The 16,650-nt window shown below is 34.3% G+C and overlaps 1 pseudogene; it reads right to left on the reverse strand.

Moving 5' to 3' along the window:
- Positions 1-8,473: 8,473 nt before the first annotated feature.
- Positions 8,474-10,895, reverse strand: LOC102018700 (annotated as a pseudogene).
- Between the last annotated feature and the right edge of the window lie 5,755 nt (positions 10,896-16,650).

Raw genomic sequence — 16,650 nt, forward strand, 5'->3', positions numbered from 1 at the left:
ATTGCTAAGTCATGGAAGCAACCCAAATGTCCATCCACTAAGGAATATATAAAAAAATTGTGGTATTTTTATATAATGGAATATTACTCAGCTATAAAGAAAGATAAACTCAAGGCTTTTACAGATAAATGGTCACAACTAGAGATGATACTCATAAGTGAAATAAATCAGACATGTATGTGTAAGCAACATGTTGTCTCACTAGTGTAAGAACCTGAAAGAGTAGATAAAAATTAGGAGATATGATAGACATTGTGAAACAAAAGAAAACTGCTCAAAAGTAAAGAACAACTGAGATGAGGGAAAAGAGAAAAGAAAGAAGGGGAAATCATGTATGTATGTATATACAGGATAGCTAACATAGTTGTACTACTGACCTCTATCACTTTACTATAAGGAACAGTTAATGATTAATTATTTGATCAGTCTTGCATGTCTCTATTTGTTTTCCTGAGAAACCACTTTGAAGATATCAATATGTAATCAACAACAATTGTTAATTTCCTATCACTTTGTCTGTAATTCATTATTGCTGGTATTGTTCTTATGCTATTTTGTAAATGGATGTCTGTTTGTTAATATGTTTTTGTTCTTTTATTTTTAAAATAAATTTAAAAAAATAAAAAAAGAACTAATGCTACTAATGCTGAAACTCTTTAATGAAGTTGAAAGAGAAGCAATACCTCCAACACAATTCCTGGAAGCAAGTATTACCCTGATTCTAAAATCAGAGAAGAACCCAACCAAAAAAGAAAACTACTGGCAAATATTTCTAATAAACATAGATGGAAAAACTCTCAATAAGATATGGGCAAACTGGATGCAACAAATCATCATGAAGATTACACAGCATGACCAAGTAGAATTCATCCCAGGTACACAGGGGTGGTTCAACACACACAAATCAATCAATGTAATACATCATATTAACAGAACCAAAGAAAAAATCATATGATCTTCTCAATAGATGTAGAAAATGCATTTGACCAACTCCAACACCCATTCATGATTAAAAACCCTATAGAATACTGAGATAGTCTTTACCTCAACCTCCTGCTTTGAATTTCCCTGGGGAGGGAAACCTACTCTACTTTCTCTCATGCTTGAAGCAAGGGAACCTGCTTACCTTTTACTGAAACCTCTAAAAACTGTGAACTAAAAGAAATCTTTTCTTTTTCTTCAAGTTGTTTATCTGAAGTGTTGCAGTCACAGAAACGTAGCCAACAGAGCAGTGTAGTATTTAAATATTTTTACTATATAAAATAAATAGTAAAATTCAACTTTTTATTCTTTGCCATAAATCACCAGCAGATTAAAAATGAATATTCAGGTGTAACATCTATATTTAAAAGAAAACACTATTCTCACATAGAGATATAATTTGTGGAGGTCCTTACTTTATTCAAAGTTATCCCACAATTCATCTTTCTTTCCCTCAGTTTTGTAAAAACTTGTTAAATATATGCATTCATGGGATTATAAGTGACATTTCCAACCATTCATATGAGTACATTGTTCATCCCTAATTACCTTGTCTTTCAGTTGCTCCACACTGACCTATCTCTTTATTTACTAAAAACTATCTTATTTTCAAGTTGATTCATTTTGTTTTCCACATATCATGAGAATATGTGATTCTTGTCTTTCAAAATCTAGCTGATTTTGATTCACAAGATATCCTTCATCTCAATCTATTTTGCTATGTATCACAGAATGTCATTTTTCTTTATGGCTGAACTATATATATATTATATTATATATATAAGTATATATATACACACACATATATATTATATTGTATACATATAAGTATATATGCATACACACATAAATACATATACATATATACTTATTTTTTGTTTATCCATTTATTTCTTGATTAGTCTTTGTGACAATTGCCACAATAACAAGGGGAATCTATTGTGCATTCTGGATTCATTTTATTTATGTTTTTAACCATATTTAAATTTTAAACTAATAAATAGAATAATGAATAAATAGAATATTAAATGAATATTGTACACATTCATGGGGAAATACATGAAATTTCCATGTAAGTACATCAAGTACACGTGAATATATGTGAATGAACATTTTCATGTGGAACTATGTGTAATATTTGAATTTTTTAAATTACGGTGAAAATTTCTAAATTTTTTTTCTAGTTTTATGAAATATTCTGTACATTACTCTTTCTGTTATCCTACTGACCAATAGCTCCCTAAACCGTCATATTCTGATTGAATCATGCCTTATTACTTACTTGTATCCCTCTTTGTATCACTCCGTCCTTCACTACACAACTTAGCCTCAGGTGACAGTCATTCTACTTTCAATTGCTGTGAGATTAATTTTTAAATTCCACAAATATGTGGAATTTTCAAACACTTGTCATTTTGGGCCTGGGTATGGTGCCTAACATAATAACTTCCAGATTCATCCATGTTGTCACAAATGACAGGTTTTCATTGTTTACACCTGAATAATATTCTGTGGTGTATGTGTACTGCATTTTCCTTATCAATGTATCAGGTGATGAACACTTAAGTTCCTTTTATTTCTTCACTATTTTAAACAGAGCTGTAATGCACAAGGAGTCTAAATGCCTATACTGAATTACTTTCCAGATGCAGCTCCTCAGTAATGTAGATATGTAATTTGGAATGAAAATGCTGGGTGATACCCTTTTTTGGGAAGAAATTCATTATTGTTAGTGCTATTGGTTGTACTTGTTTATATTCCTAACAATAACGGATGGATTCCAAGTTTGCTATACCCCTTCAAAAATTACTTTTGGTGTTTTTTTATAACAGATATTCTAATTAAGATAAGATAATGCTTTATTGCAAATTTAATTTTCATTTTCATTTTGGTTAATGATAGTGATCATTTTTCATCCCCTCAGGCATTTGTATTTATTCTTAAGAGAAATGTCCACTCAGATAATTTTTCAATTATCTATACTTTTTAAGTGCACTATTATGGTCAGCATTTCATTAAAGGGACAAAATATCTCTCATTGTACCTCAAAGGAGAAAAGGTTTATTTTAGTTCAGAAGTGTCAGTGTATGCTTGGCTCACTCAAGGCAGAAACATTACGTCAGAAAAGCATAATAGAGGAAGTTAGCTTAAATCAAGCAGCCAGGAAACAAGAGGACAGAGGAAGAGACAAAGTACCAGATGTAGTTCCCAAGCAGCATCTCCATAACCCACACATACATAGGCAGAACTGCAATATATTAATCTCCTAAGCATTTCTCAAACCGATACAATTAACAACCCATTTTAAACACCTCATGTGTTAAATGTTTTTCAGAACTATATGAAGAAAGTATTAAAAAGTTCATTTCTTGTCTGCAAAGCACCTTTTCTTACCTTACTTTTTTTTTTTCCTATTCCGGAAATCGAACTCACGACCTTGCGCTTGCCGGGCAGGCACGGAGCTGCTGAGCTAAATCCCCAGCCCCCACTTACCTTACATATTAATATGTCCTCAAAATTTGGGAACACATGTGTAGTGTGCATTTAATAAATAACGGTCGACAATACTAGGTGTCATGATTGTGTAAAACTGTAATTTTAGGTTAATTTTATAGGCTTTAAAAGAAGACCGATTTTAGATTTAAAAATGATTTATGAGTTTCTCGGGCTTATAATTTTGCAAATGTTGAAAACTGAAAACAACTAGTATACTTGTTTTATCATTTGTAAAACTGGAGAATTCCTCAGCAAAGAAAGAACTCCTCAATTTCTCAACAAAGAAAGACACAAAAATATAATAAAAATTCTTAATAAGTAATATCTCTTAAGAAGATAACAAACAGCAACAAGATAAACCTTGAGCATAAATGAATTTCAAAATAAAATTTGTTATTAAAGTAAGAATCAATGTTTAAATAACATCTGCACGGAGAATTTGAATGTTTGCTACAGTTTGGAGTTCTCATCCAAAGGAAAAAAAAAATTAAGGAGACAAGTAGAGTGTTCATCCTTTCATAGAATCATATCAGTTTAGTGTATATTATGTTCCAGACAAAGAAACTGGGTAGGAGGGGCCAAGTATCTCTTTTATGCAGTACATTTGCTATAATCAGAATAAATGAACAAAAAGAAAATGAATGTTTCGATGATTAATAAAACAAAGTAGGTCAATGAATCATAGAAAGACAAAGTCAGAGGTATTCCAGTAATACCTCACCTAACAATGATCCATAAGAGTTAGACAAGTAAGAGGATGATTAACACACAGGGAACATTTTCAGAATGAAGACAACGAAGATCTTGTTTGTCATGTGTAATAAACAGCGAGGCAGCGCAGTGAGCCGTGATGAGGTGGATTGACTCGAACTCAGAAGGAACAGAAGCAGCAGGGAGGGAAGAGGATGGAGAGATCGTAGACCATCCTACGGGCTCTGCATTTTATTACACAAGCCAAGAATTGGGAGGATTTTAGTTTACAGATGCTTTGATGTATGTCTCAGACACCGCAGCTTGCTGTGAAGGTGAGTTTAAGATGATTTGGGTCGAGACTGGCCATAAGAAAATAGTGAAGAAGTTATTAAATCTGTTCAGTTAGAGATCACAGTGATCGGGACCAGAAACTTATTTTTGATGGGTAAATCTGATGCTGTGAATACAAGAAATAGTTCGAGGAAAATTACCATCACTTTTAATGCCCTCAGAAAAATGATCATATGCATACGTTATTTAGAAAATAAACTATATTTTATTTTACATATTGTATGTTAAACTAAAATCAAACTTGTATAGTAAATTTGTACAAAATACTCATGCACTGTTGCATATATACATACATACAAACACATATGTGCATGTATAGTACATGTATATAGTATATATCTATATATACATATACATACGATTGTTATAAGTGACACTATGGATGTTATGACCTTAGCGTCAAACACAGCAGTGATTCAAACATGTCAGCTCCTCACTCCTTGGGGAAGGAGTGAAAGAAGTATGTGTGATGCAGGCAGTCAAATAATTTAAAATCTCTTTCACTTTAATAAATTGTGCTCAGTATTTCTAAATGCAAGCAGTGTAACCATTTAAACCATATTTTGTTGATATTTGAATAAGATTTAATTAGCTAAAGTTACCATTCTAATCTAGATAGCAAATAGTTGGAGAAATTGTCCTATAAATCAGCAAAATTTAGCAAAATTTCTGGAGCCTTCATATCTTCCTTTCTTTCTACAAGGGAAGCACTAAAAGTAACAGCAACCGAAATAAATAAATAAATACCATTATTATTATATGCTTAAAAATGGAAAATACATTCTGCTTTGGAAAATTATACTTAGAAAATATTTTAAAATTTCACCAACTCATAAAAAGTTATATTTACTTTCATACAGTCTGAATTGTATCAACATCTGTGGAACAAAGTTTGAAGTATAAGCACATAGACATCACATAAATATGAACATGTGTGAAACATTCAGCATGAAAATTGAGCAAGATTTTAATCCTTTCTACTCATAATAAAATTTATTTATTGAATTTTAATTAAATTTTTAGTCATGCACCTACTTTTTGACAAAACTAGAATTATAAACCAAGCATAAGTAAGTTTATTATCAGTCCAGCTGTGGAAAGGAAAAAAAGCAGAATATTTATATTCCTGTAATCCAAAGTCATGTTTTTCTATCACAAATTTGTACATGAGCCAAAGTTTTCTCAGTTGTTACATGAGAATAATATTATGTGTCCTAATTATTTCACAGTATCAGCATTGTTGTAAAGCTCAAAAAAGTGATTTCCCTGAAAACCATTATACAGGCAAACATGTGCTATCATTTTAATGAGGTCAAAAACATAAGTCAAAAAATGTAAAGCAATATATAATCACAAGTGTGGCTTAATGTGATAAATAGAAACTCTGTTTTACAGAAACAATAGAAAGAGATTCAGAAAAACTGATTTTAAATGTATGTTTAAATTTTATTCATTTATATTTGGATTAGCTGATCAAGTTTTCTGTAAAGTGCAGACAAGATAAAATTTAGAAATATTTGCACTACATTAAAATATATGACAAATTAGGGTGCATTTTATTATTTTCAAAGATAGAAACATTGCACAACACTCTGGTCATATCTATATGATAATTATCAGTAGGCATTTTTAATAAACTACTATTTTTAGCTATGTTAATAGTCAGTTTGCATTGAATACATAATATATGTTGTCGGTTTTGGCAAATCCATCCTCAAAAGATCCAAAAAGGACGTTTTAAGTATAAAGTATTTGATACTGGGGCTACAGATACACAGGGCCTCGGAATATTAACTTTCTCATTCTCTGGAACCATTTTAGATATACTCATGCGACAACATCATTTCATGATTCATTCAGCTTTCAGTTGCCCTTGGAAATGGGACATAGAGTCTGGATGAATGAAATTCTCAAGCAACCCCCGATCTCACTGCAGTCATTAATGTTCACATCCTTAACTAACTTCAAACCAAACTTTCCACAAAATAAGCAAATGATAGGTTTAAATTCACTTTACAACTGTTTTATTTTCCCCTACAACTCACAAGATGGAGATTATAATGTGCAAATGCAAATGATGAAAATTTAGCCCTATGGGAAAGAAAATCAGGAAAAACTGGTCACTCTATTGTTTAAAAAAATGGGAAGGTTTCACTTTACACCAATTGTATGCTGTTTCACTTTACTCAAATATGATTTCAAAATTTTTATTATATGCACCATTTAAATGTTAACCCACCAAACAGTAATTTAGAAAATACCACAGGCAACATTAATACGAGAATATCTTTTACATTAGTCCAAATCAAAATGTTGTAGTCAATCCATTTAATACCACAGGATAGATTTTCTAACCCGTTTGAATGTTGTCTAGACACCTTAATTTTTTTTCTGAGAAAGATGTGGTATGTTAACCTATGCATGAAGTATTATGCTGGACATTCTATGAGATTAAAGATACTTAAGATACAGTGCCTCATCTCAAGAAGTGTATGAAAGAGTTGGCATGCACATATTTCTAAAGAACATATGGAGAAATGTTCTCTAACCACATAAAGAAGCATGAGTAAACAGAAAATATTACTTACACATATTTGCAATATGCAGGCCTTAGAAAAGCTAAATAGAAGTTAATATTTTACCTGAATTTAGATGTATAAATATGGTTTTTACAAGGGGCTATGCAACATAAAGGATATTCAAATCAAAAATGTACAGAATCAGGCAAATTAAAATGGCATGTGTATCTAGTTGATATCTAGCTGTCAAATGTACTGTCAGATTTTTAATCTTAAAACACTAAGACTGACCTAGGTCAGTGATTTTTAAATATATTTTATTTCCTAAAATGTGATTTTTAAACCCATCCAGATAGGCCTCATAATGATTAAAATGGGAATTTCTTTACTTCTACATTAATCCATTTTACAAATTGTCTTTAAATGTGCCGCTTTCTCCCTTATAGCATAGACTGTCATGGTATTGCCCCATCAACAATTTTCCACTTTTTAACTATCGTTGCTGGCTATGCTAACTTTCTATTGCTGTTATAACAAAGTGCCATAAACCTAAAAGTTAAAAGCCAAAAAAAGAGAATTATCCTATCATAATTTGGGAGGCCAGAGTTATTAAATCACATTTTCCACAGGACCATGTTATCTGAGAAAGCTCTGTGGAAGAAACTATTTCTTTTCCAGATCCTGGTAGTTACCAAGAACCCTTGCCATTCCTTGGTTTATACATGCATCATTCCAATCTCAGCCTCAAACTTCCCTGTATTATTGCTGTGTTAAAGTTTTTTCTTTCTATTAGGACATGGGTCACTGTATTTAGTAAATGTGTTCTATTAAGTTCATTATATTTGGGAAGACCTTATTTCCAAATAGCGTCACATTCACAAATGATGGATAGCCAAGATTCTCAGTACATTGTTCTACCTCAGTCTACCTTCACATATATGGTATTTCTCCACTTTTTATACTTTAAATTTATTTTTAACTAAAGCATAGAAATATATATATTTGTAAGGTAACTATACGATGTACCTCTTTTCTCCCTTAGGCAGAAGATTTCATGATATCAATCCAAACATCACACTACTTAATTCCCCAATAAGACACCAGGAAAAGGACTATTATTGCTAACACTTATCCTATAAAATCTGCGCATAGTGGGTAACAGAATCCTATATACAAATTTCTATAGCAGTTATGAGATATATACACAATTTTGGGTATATTAGCAAAATAGATTACAAAATATTAAAGGCAAGTCTCTTGTCTGTGGGGACTCGGTGCCTGTTACTTGAAGTCAGCACGGTCTGAGAACATGTCAATGTACCCCCACAGCACCTTGCAGGAGAAGTCATACTGTTCTGGTGTCTGGACTCTGTGTGGCTTCTGCAGCCACTGACTGTTGAGAGTCTAAACGTCATCCAACATTGCCTTTGCCTTCACATGCCCCAGGACTGTCCTCCTGCCCCGGAGCTGCAGTGGACAGGGATGGAGTGGATCCCTGACTGCCACTGCTGTTTCTGCACAGCTGGGATGCTGCGGATCAGGTCCTTTGCATCACTGGGAAGCCCACTGTGGCCCATTCATGGACATGGAACTGTCAGCTCTGCCTGCTTTTGTTTCCCTGGTACTGGTGACAGGGAGGTCTCGGACAGTATAACTTTTATATTCCTCCTCTTTCTTCAGCTCCAATGTGATCTTGCCATGGGACACCAGGCCATCAGATTGCCTGTACTGGGCAGACTTTTCCTGGCCTCTCTCCTCCAGTACCATTAGTATCATGAGGGTACAGGATTTCTGCTCTCAGAATATCCAACAGAATTGCTCAACTGTGTGCAGGAGAGGGCCTTGGCTGGTGATGTGGGAGTCCTTGTGCCAGTATTTATCGGTGAAGAATGCATTCCTATAGTCTGTGTTCTCTCTCCTGCCTCACTTAACTGGAGCGATCACTCTGTTGAACTTATATTGAATGATCTGCAAAAACCAGTTCTTCTTTGGTCTGCTAGATGGTTTGTGCATTTGGTTATTATGAGTTTTGATGAGTGTTACATTCTTAAATCCTTCTCTAATTAATACAATGTTGCTGGTCCCTGGATTTTGTTGGCAGTGTTCTGCTGGTGGGTATATAGAGAGGTCCCTCTCAGTTCTGCCTCCCAGTACAGGTGATGCTCCAGGAAGGCTTGGCGTAGGAAGCTATACTGCAGGTCTGTTTTCATCTCTGGCAATGCGGGGCATACGTGCCCACTTTCTGTCCTGTATGCACATGTCTAGCATTGCATGGATGATTATGAAGGTGCCTGTGACTATAAAGATGCCTTACATCTGTGCTACAGTGGACCACCATGATCTATGCATTCTAAGGAGTACAGACCTTCACCTTTTTGAGAGACTAGAGCATGCTGTTTGGGAGGACAGGCATCGTGTAATCTGGCCAACTGGTAAAGTGGAAGTGAGTGATGAAGTGATATGATTTTCTATTGGCCACGTTGCCCACCTGCTGCATACAGAACTTTGGTATTGTGCAGTCCAAGAGGACAGAAACACCTCTATGGACATCAGATTTTTCTGTAGGTCCAGCAGCCTCGGGTGGGTACGTACTGGGTGCACTTACCGTCCTTTCCCTCCTTCAGATTAATCACCATGATGATTGTGGCTGGGATTTGTTCCCTGATCATCTTCCAGATGCCATTCTCTGTTTGTTCTTTTGGTCTTGTGCAGCAATAAATTTGTTCTTTTCTAGGTAGTCATTAATGAACAAAGCATTAATGCAATCAGAATCTGGAATGCTTTCAACAGGTATCAAGTGTACCCTAAAGTGGTCATAAGGCAGGATAATGTATCAAATTGCATCTTTATTTTCTTCCTTGGAGGCAGCCTCACAGGTTCCCTGAATAGGACAACCCTGGGGGGGCGGGGCCCTGGAAGAGCTTACTATCTTTGGCCATTCTTCTATTCATCTCTTCTTCCAGCATGTCAGCAGGCAGGTATATGTGCTTGCTGCTAGTGCTTGGGGACCTGGCCAGAAATGCCACACTCCAAGGCTCCAAGGTTGCATGTCCTTGGTGTGGCCCTCTCATAAGTGGAAGGAATTGGAATGCCTCCCAGTTTGATCGTATCTCTTGAACCTTAGCACATACAAAAATATGATCATAAATGTGATCACTAGCAGAGAGGGCAGAACTACTATCCCTGAGGTAACAGAAGTCTCATTTCTTCTGTCCTTCAAGTTAGAATTACATGACACTGGGGCTGGGGATTTAGCTCAGCAGCAAAAGCGCCTGCCTGGCATGCACAAGGTAGTGAGTTCAGTTCCCCGTACCGGAGAAAAACAAAAAATCTCACGTTGGGTGAAATGGTAGAACCTGAAGAACTGGTGTTTACTGGTTACCTGGTCCTATTGTTCAGTTTGAGTAATTGACAATGGTTAGCTAAGTGGGTCCCAGAGTTGGATTTCGGTTAAATATTGATACCATACTAAAAAAGGACAGGTTTGAAACTTTGTTCTCTTCTTCAATAGATTTTGTTGTTAATGTTTTAATTGATCCCAAGGAGGTAAAATTGGTACCATTTTGGGCACAGATGTGCATGTATCAGTCCCTGCCAAGGGGACCAAGACTGACCTGGAAATCCATGCTGACCTTAGTCATATGAACTGCATCATCCCTCACCATTCACTGTAATCCCATAAATACTTTCTTTTCTCATTTGTGCCACCATGTCCAGCTGGCGAGCAGTCTCCTGGGGACTCATACTGAAGTTCTACCTGGGCTCGGCCTTGTTGTCATGAGCTCTGCACCACTTGTAGTCAGGTCTCCCACCAAGTTCAAAGCCTCGCAGCTGCTGCGTTGGCCTCAATGACATCGCAAAGGGAAGCAGCTGAGGATACTATTCAGCAGGAGTGGGGAAGGCAAGTTGGATTCAAGCTCACCGTGTTATATTTTCATACACGGATAAGTGATATTTTTACATTAATGTCAACAAAGCTGTCTTCTCACACATTCATTATTTCCCTTTGGTGAAAACATTCAGAATTTTTCTTTACAGCCCTTTGTGGTATGCGGTACATTATTTTTTTGCACTGTCATCCTATTACAAATAGCATACCAGAAGGCTCTGCCTCAGCCTCCCTATTGCTGGGTCTGCTCTGAACTGTAACTCATTACCCTTGGCTCAGCGTCTCTGAGCTTTCCTCCCTCCCTAGGTGTCCTGGTGTCCAGTAACCAAATCCTACTCTCCATATCTGTGGATCAACTGTTTTAGATGCCACATACGAGGAAGATCATCCAGTACTTGACTTTGGCATCTGGATTATTTCCCTCAACATAACTATCTCCTATTCCATCTGTGATGCTGCAAATGATAGGATTTCATCTTTCTTCATGATTGAATAATGTCTAAATTCTTGTAGAATGATTTATAAAACTAATAATAATTATGAAATACAATGTATTATTACTGTCAAGCTGTGTATATTGGTGCATATATATACTGTGTGTGCATATGTATATGTTTATGTACACTTATGTGTACAAGTCATGGTTACATATGTGTATATCCCACACATATAATTGATAAAAGCACCCTACTGGTTCATTTACATACAGTGATGTCATAAAAGATCTTCCCTTTGAGAGCCATTGTTATAAAAGGCTGAAACTTGTAGTTGAAGAAAGTTATACAGACTTAAAAATGATGTTCAAGTGCAATGAGTACAAATGAATGCCGGGTCTAAAGAAAATATGCATAATTTACATTCATAACAGTTGATAAGTGGTGCACAGCTTCTCTTTTTTATTTTTGATTAGTACCTGTTTGTGGTAGCAGTGACTACAATGACTACATTCACTTTAAGAAATTGATATGTGCACATACCACATTTACATTCTTTTTCTCTCTTTCCCTTCACCCCTTCTTGTTTCTCCAGCTTCAGATTCGTTTATCTTTTAATACCTTTTAAAGTTACTTAACGTATATAAAGATTTAAAACCAGGCTAAACACCCAAAGAACATATAAAACACTTAAGACAATTACACTAAATTAGAGTACAATTTTAGATATCTTGTCTGTGCTGGATCGAAATACATTTTTTTCTCTTTTTTTTCCTATCATCTGTCTTTTATTTCTCTTTTCCTCTCTCTCTCTCTCTCTCTGTGTATATATATATATGTGTGTGTATATATATACACATATAATTATATATAATATGTTATATATAAATATATATTATATATAAACATATATATAATTTTTCACATAAGACAAATTATACTGTATTTAAGCTTGTGTGTCTGAGTTACTTCGCTTAATATTATGGTCTCAAGCTGTATCCATTTTCCACCAAATAACTCAAGTTTATCCTTCTTTATGGTCTACTAACAGTCCTTTGTACATAAATATCTCATTTTCTTTACCCATTTATCTGGGGATAGACTGGGTCTTTTAATTTGGAAGGTCTAATTGTTGTTAATTCTTTTGTAAAAATTCTTTTGTATTTTAGATATTAGTCCTCTGAGGAGTAGCTGGCAAAATTTTTTTCTCATTCTGTATGTTGTCTCTTGACTCTGCTGTGCAGATTTTTAATTTGGTGTGTTCCTATTTGTTGATTTTTAGTATTTTTTTTGTGTATACAGCTTCTTCTAATTTCAGTTTAGGAGGCAAAAGTGGCGGAATTGCTTGAACTCATAAAACTGAGAACAGGGGCAGGGGATTTAGCTCAGCAGCAAAAGCGCCTGCCTGGCAAGCACAAGGTCATGAGTTCTGTTCCCGGTACTGGAGAAAAAAAAAAAAAAAAAAAAAAAAACTGAGAACAGCTTGGACAATATTTCATGATCCTATCTAGAAAAAAAAACCTTGAAAGTTAATTTTATTTATATTTTCATGATATTTTTGTGTATAATTTTTGTCTTGTTTACTAGGAAATATTACATAAAATATACTGATAAATAATCATATAATTACCTTTATATAAGATGAGATTTCTTTAAATTAAGAAATCTTTTATATGCCTAAACATAGTCAGATACTTTTATAAGGTACCACTAAAGTATCATTATATGAGATACGCAAAAATAATTCATGCATGTTATAAAAGTGGTTTTAATTTTTATTGGTACCGATTACATTTATAGTGGGAAGTTACATAATACATCTTAAACCTTTTTTTAAAATGCCCTGCCTCTCCCCCGGCTCCCTGCTCTTTCTAACTCTTGGTCACCTTCCCATTTGCAAAAGCTCTATCTTCATCATTTTTTTCCTTCAATTCTTTTTTCTCCATCCCCCTTCACTCCCCTCCCTATCATCTCCTATTGGTTTAATACATACTCTAAACAGATTTTAAAATATGAAATATAATATCAGTATTAATAAAACTGTAGAGCTAGCAAAGTTAGACTTTTTACAGTATGAAGATACTTCAGGCATTGCAGAATAAGTGTTCTAATGCTGGCACAGTAATCATAGCCAAGAGTCTATTTCAATATGAATAGATGATTTTCAAAGTTATTTCCTGTGAATGCAAAAAATCTCATTTTTATGGATTCTGCTTATTCTGAAGTGCAGTGTAACCAGACACCTGTGCTTTTTGTCCTATCGGAAGGACATAGCAAGCCCAGTCTTGTATTACTACCTTCAAGTAAGAGTTACATTTAACTTGTAAGTCTCAAACTTCTGTTTTAAATTTAAGGAATTTGTGACTTGTTAAATAAACTGTAAAATGTGTCTGTTATTTGTCACATAATTATATTTATTAAAGCAATAGAAAAGGTGGATATATAAACTGACATTTTGATTCATTTGAAATTCTGGGCCATCTTCAATAATATAAAATATTAACTCATGAATGAACATGAATTTGTGCTATTTGTATACAAAAATTTTATTGTTTATTTAATCTATTCTATTGACTTTGGAATTCTGGAATTAAATTTGTGGAGAAGGTATTCCATCCTTCACTCTCCTGAAGTTTAATTATTTTTAATTTCCCAAAAATATATTTCTGAATTTATTTCTCTATACATCAAATGAATGTACTAAATCAGGAGTTCTCAAACTATGACTAACTGCCTATATTTTGAAAATAAAATATTGTTTTAACAGTGTGTTATTTTTGGCTGCTTTTGTCCTACAACACTGAATAGAAAAGCTATGACAACCTTATGAAATGTCAAGGTTAAAATATTTACTATCTGACCTTTTACAAATTTTACAACCTCATGATTTTTATAACTGTTTTCAATTTCAATATTTTCAAATCTGTCGTTCTTTTAACAATCAGTCACACAAATAAAGATTAAGTCATTTCTTCACTATAGACTCAGGGATGAGTTCTTGGTGTATTGAAGGGTATAATGATTCAGTTTTATTCTCAGTATCTCATAAATGCCTGATGATCTCACCTAAAGAAAACAGGATGCATAGCTAAAGACATCGTGAAAATACTACATAGCAGCTGCTAAAAGAATGTTGCGGAAGCCATGAGCACTACAGAACTCATGCTTGAAGTAATCACTGAAGAGTATGGCTATTAGGTAAAGCCTTTAAGCAAAAGCAGAACTTGATCTATTTTAGATATAGGGAAAATAAATACATTGAATATTTACCACATAATAGTTGCTTAAATGGGCATTTAAGTATATTTTGTATGTAATTACTTAATCTTCACGGTACTTATGAATATGCTCATTTATGGAAAATAAGCAGATAGAGGAACATACTTATATCAGACCAAATACACTTTAATATAAAAGCTTAGAAGAGATAATGAAGATCACTGTGCAATGATAAGAGGTTTTATGCGAACTTTTTGGTGAAAGTAAGACAACATCCTATAGTACACTCAAATAAGAAAACAACTTTAAAAGGAATGAATCAAAGCACACTACTTTACAAAATCATAAATGAAGGGAAAGAGACGAAAAGTAACAAGGTGTGTAAAAACCAGCCAGAAGACAAATGAACAAAGAGGCAGTATTAAATCTTTACCTGTTAGTAATTAAATTGAATGTAAATGGATTAAGTTCTCTAAACAACAGACATAAAGTGGCTAAGTTATTCCCCTTCTATTAGCTTCCCAAAAGACTAAAAGGCATTATATTATGATGCAGGCATACCCATGTTTCTGGAAGCTCAGTTCATAATAGCTAAATAAACAGCCAATAAAGAAAGTGTGGTATTTATAAACATTGGAATAGTATGCTGCCATAAAAGATAGGGTAGTGTTATTTACAGAAAATAAATGCACCTTGAGACCATAAATTTATGCGAAATAAATCAGACACAAGTATTCATAAAACCATGAAAATTGGAAACAAAAAAAAGACCTAATTTTATTCTGCCTATGGTAGACTCATGTCCCTGGTAAGGACACACATAGACTGAAAGTGAAGTGAGAGAAAAGATCTTCCCCCAGAATGGAAGACACAACAGAGCACATGAAGCTATGTACTTATATCAAACCAAATGGACTTTAACATGAAAACTGTAAAAGAGATAATGAAGGTAATAAGAGGGTCAAGTGATCAGGGACATTGCAAAACCTAATAGGAATGTATGATTTTCTACAAGAGAATGCCCACCAAGACTGAATTTTGTACAAATAGAAACTATGACCAGGTATATGAGACACTGCATTAGTAATAAAAAGAATGGTTCCTGCAAAGAAAATGCCAAGATTAGATGGTTTCACATTGAACTCTATCAAATATTTTTTTAAAAGTAGCATAAATTATTCTCAAATACGTCTAAAAGCATGAAGAAGAGGAAAAACTTCTAAAGTCAGGTTTTAATTAAAATCCTTTTGAATTGTGTGTAAAATATATATTATACATATGTGGAACAGTTTGACAAAGGTATATGAGACAAAATGATTAAATTCAGGGTAACTTTGTGTATCTCAAGTATTTATCATTTCTTTATGATACAAGCTTTCCAAATCCCTTTCTCTCCTTTTTGGGAAGATATAATGTGTTATCATTATCATAGTTGCCCTACCATGCAGCAAAGATAGCTAACCATCACTTAGTATACCTCACCGAGCATTTCCCACGGGTTCCTCCTACCCTCATCCACACCTGTCAATCACCATTCTGTTTTTAAATATTATGAGATCAACTGTTTTTGATTTCACTTATAAGTGACACCATGTAGTATCTGTCTTTCAATATATGGCTTATTTCACCCCACAAAATGATCTCCTGTTCCATCTATATTGCTGCAAATCCAAAGATTTTATTCCTTTTTATAGCTGAAATGCATTTCATCACTTACATGTACCACATTTTCCATACCTACTCATCAACCAATAGAAGATTAGAGGGTTTCCGTTTCTTGGCTATCGGAAATAGCGCTACAGTAAAGTGGGGGTGTAGATGTCTTTTTAACATTTTTATGGTTTAGATCTAAAGTGTTCCCCCCAAAGTCTCATGTGTGCAAAAGGTGATTGGATCATGGTACCCAATAATCACCAGTGCATTCATTCATTGATGAGCTGAGTAGCTGCATGGGCTGGCAGGACATGGGGCCTGGTTGGATCACTCTAAGCATGAACTGGAAGGGTATATTCTCAACCTCTAAATCCTCCATCCTGTCTTGCTAGCTACCATGAAGTGAGTAGCTTTC

Source organism: Chinchilla lanigera, unplaced genomic scaffold (assembly GCF_000276665.1).
Source record: "Chinchilla lanigera isolate Chin_1 unplaced genomic scaffold, ChiLan1.0 scaffold00010, whole genome shotgun sequence".
Taxonomy (NCBI): Eukaryota; Metazoa; Chordata; class Mammalia; order Rodentia; family Chinchillidae; genus Chinchilla; species Chinchilla lanigera.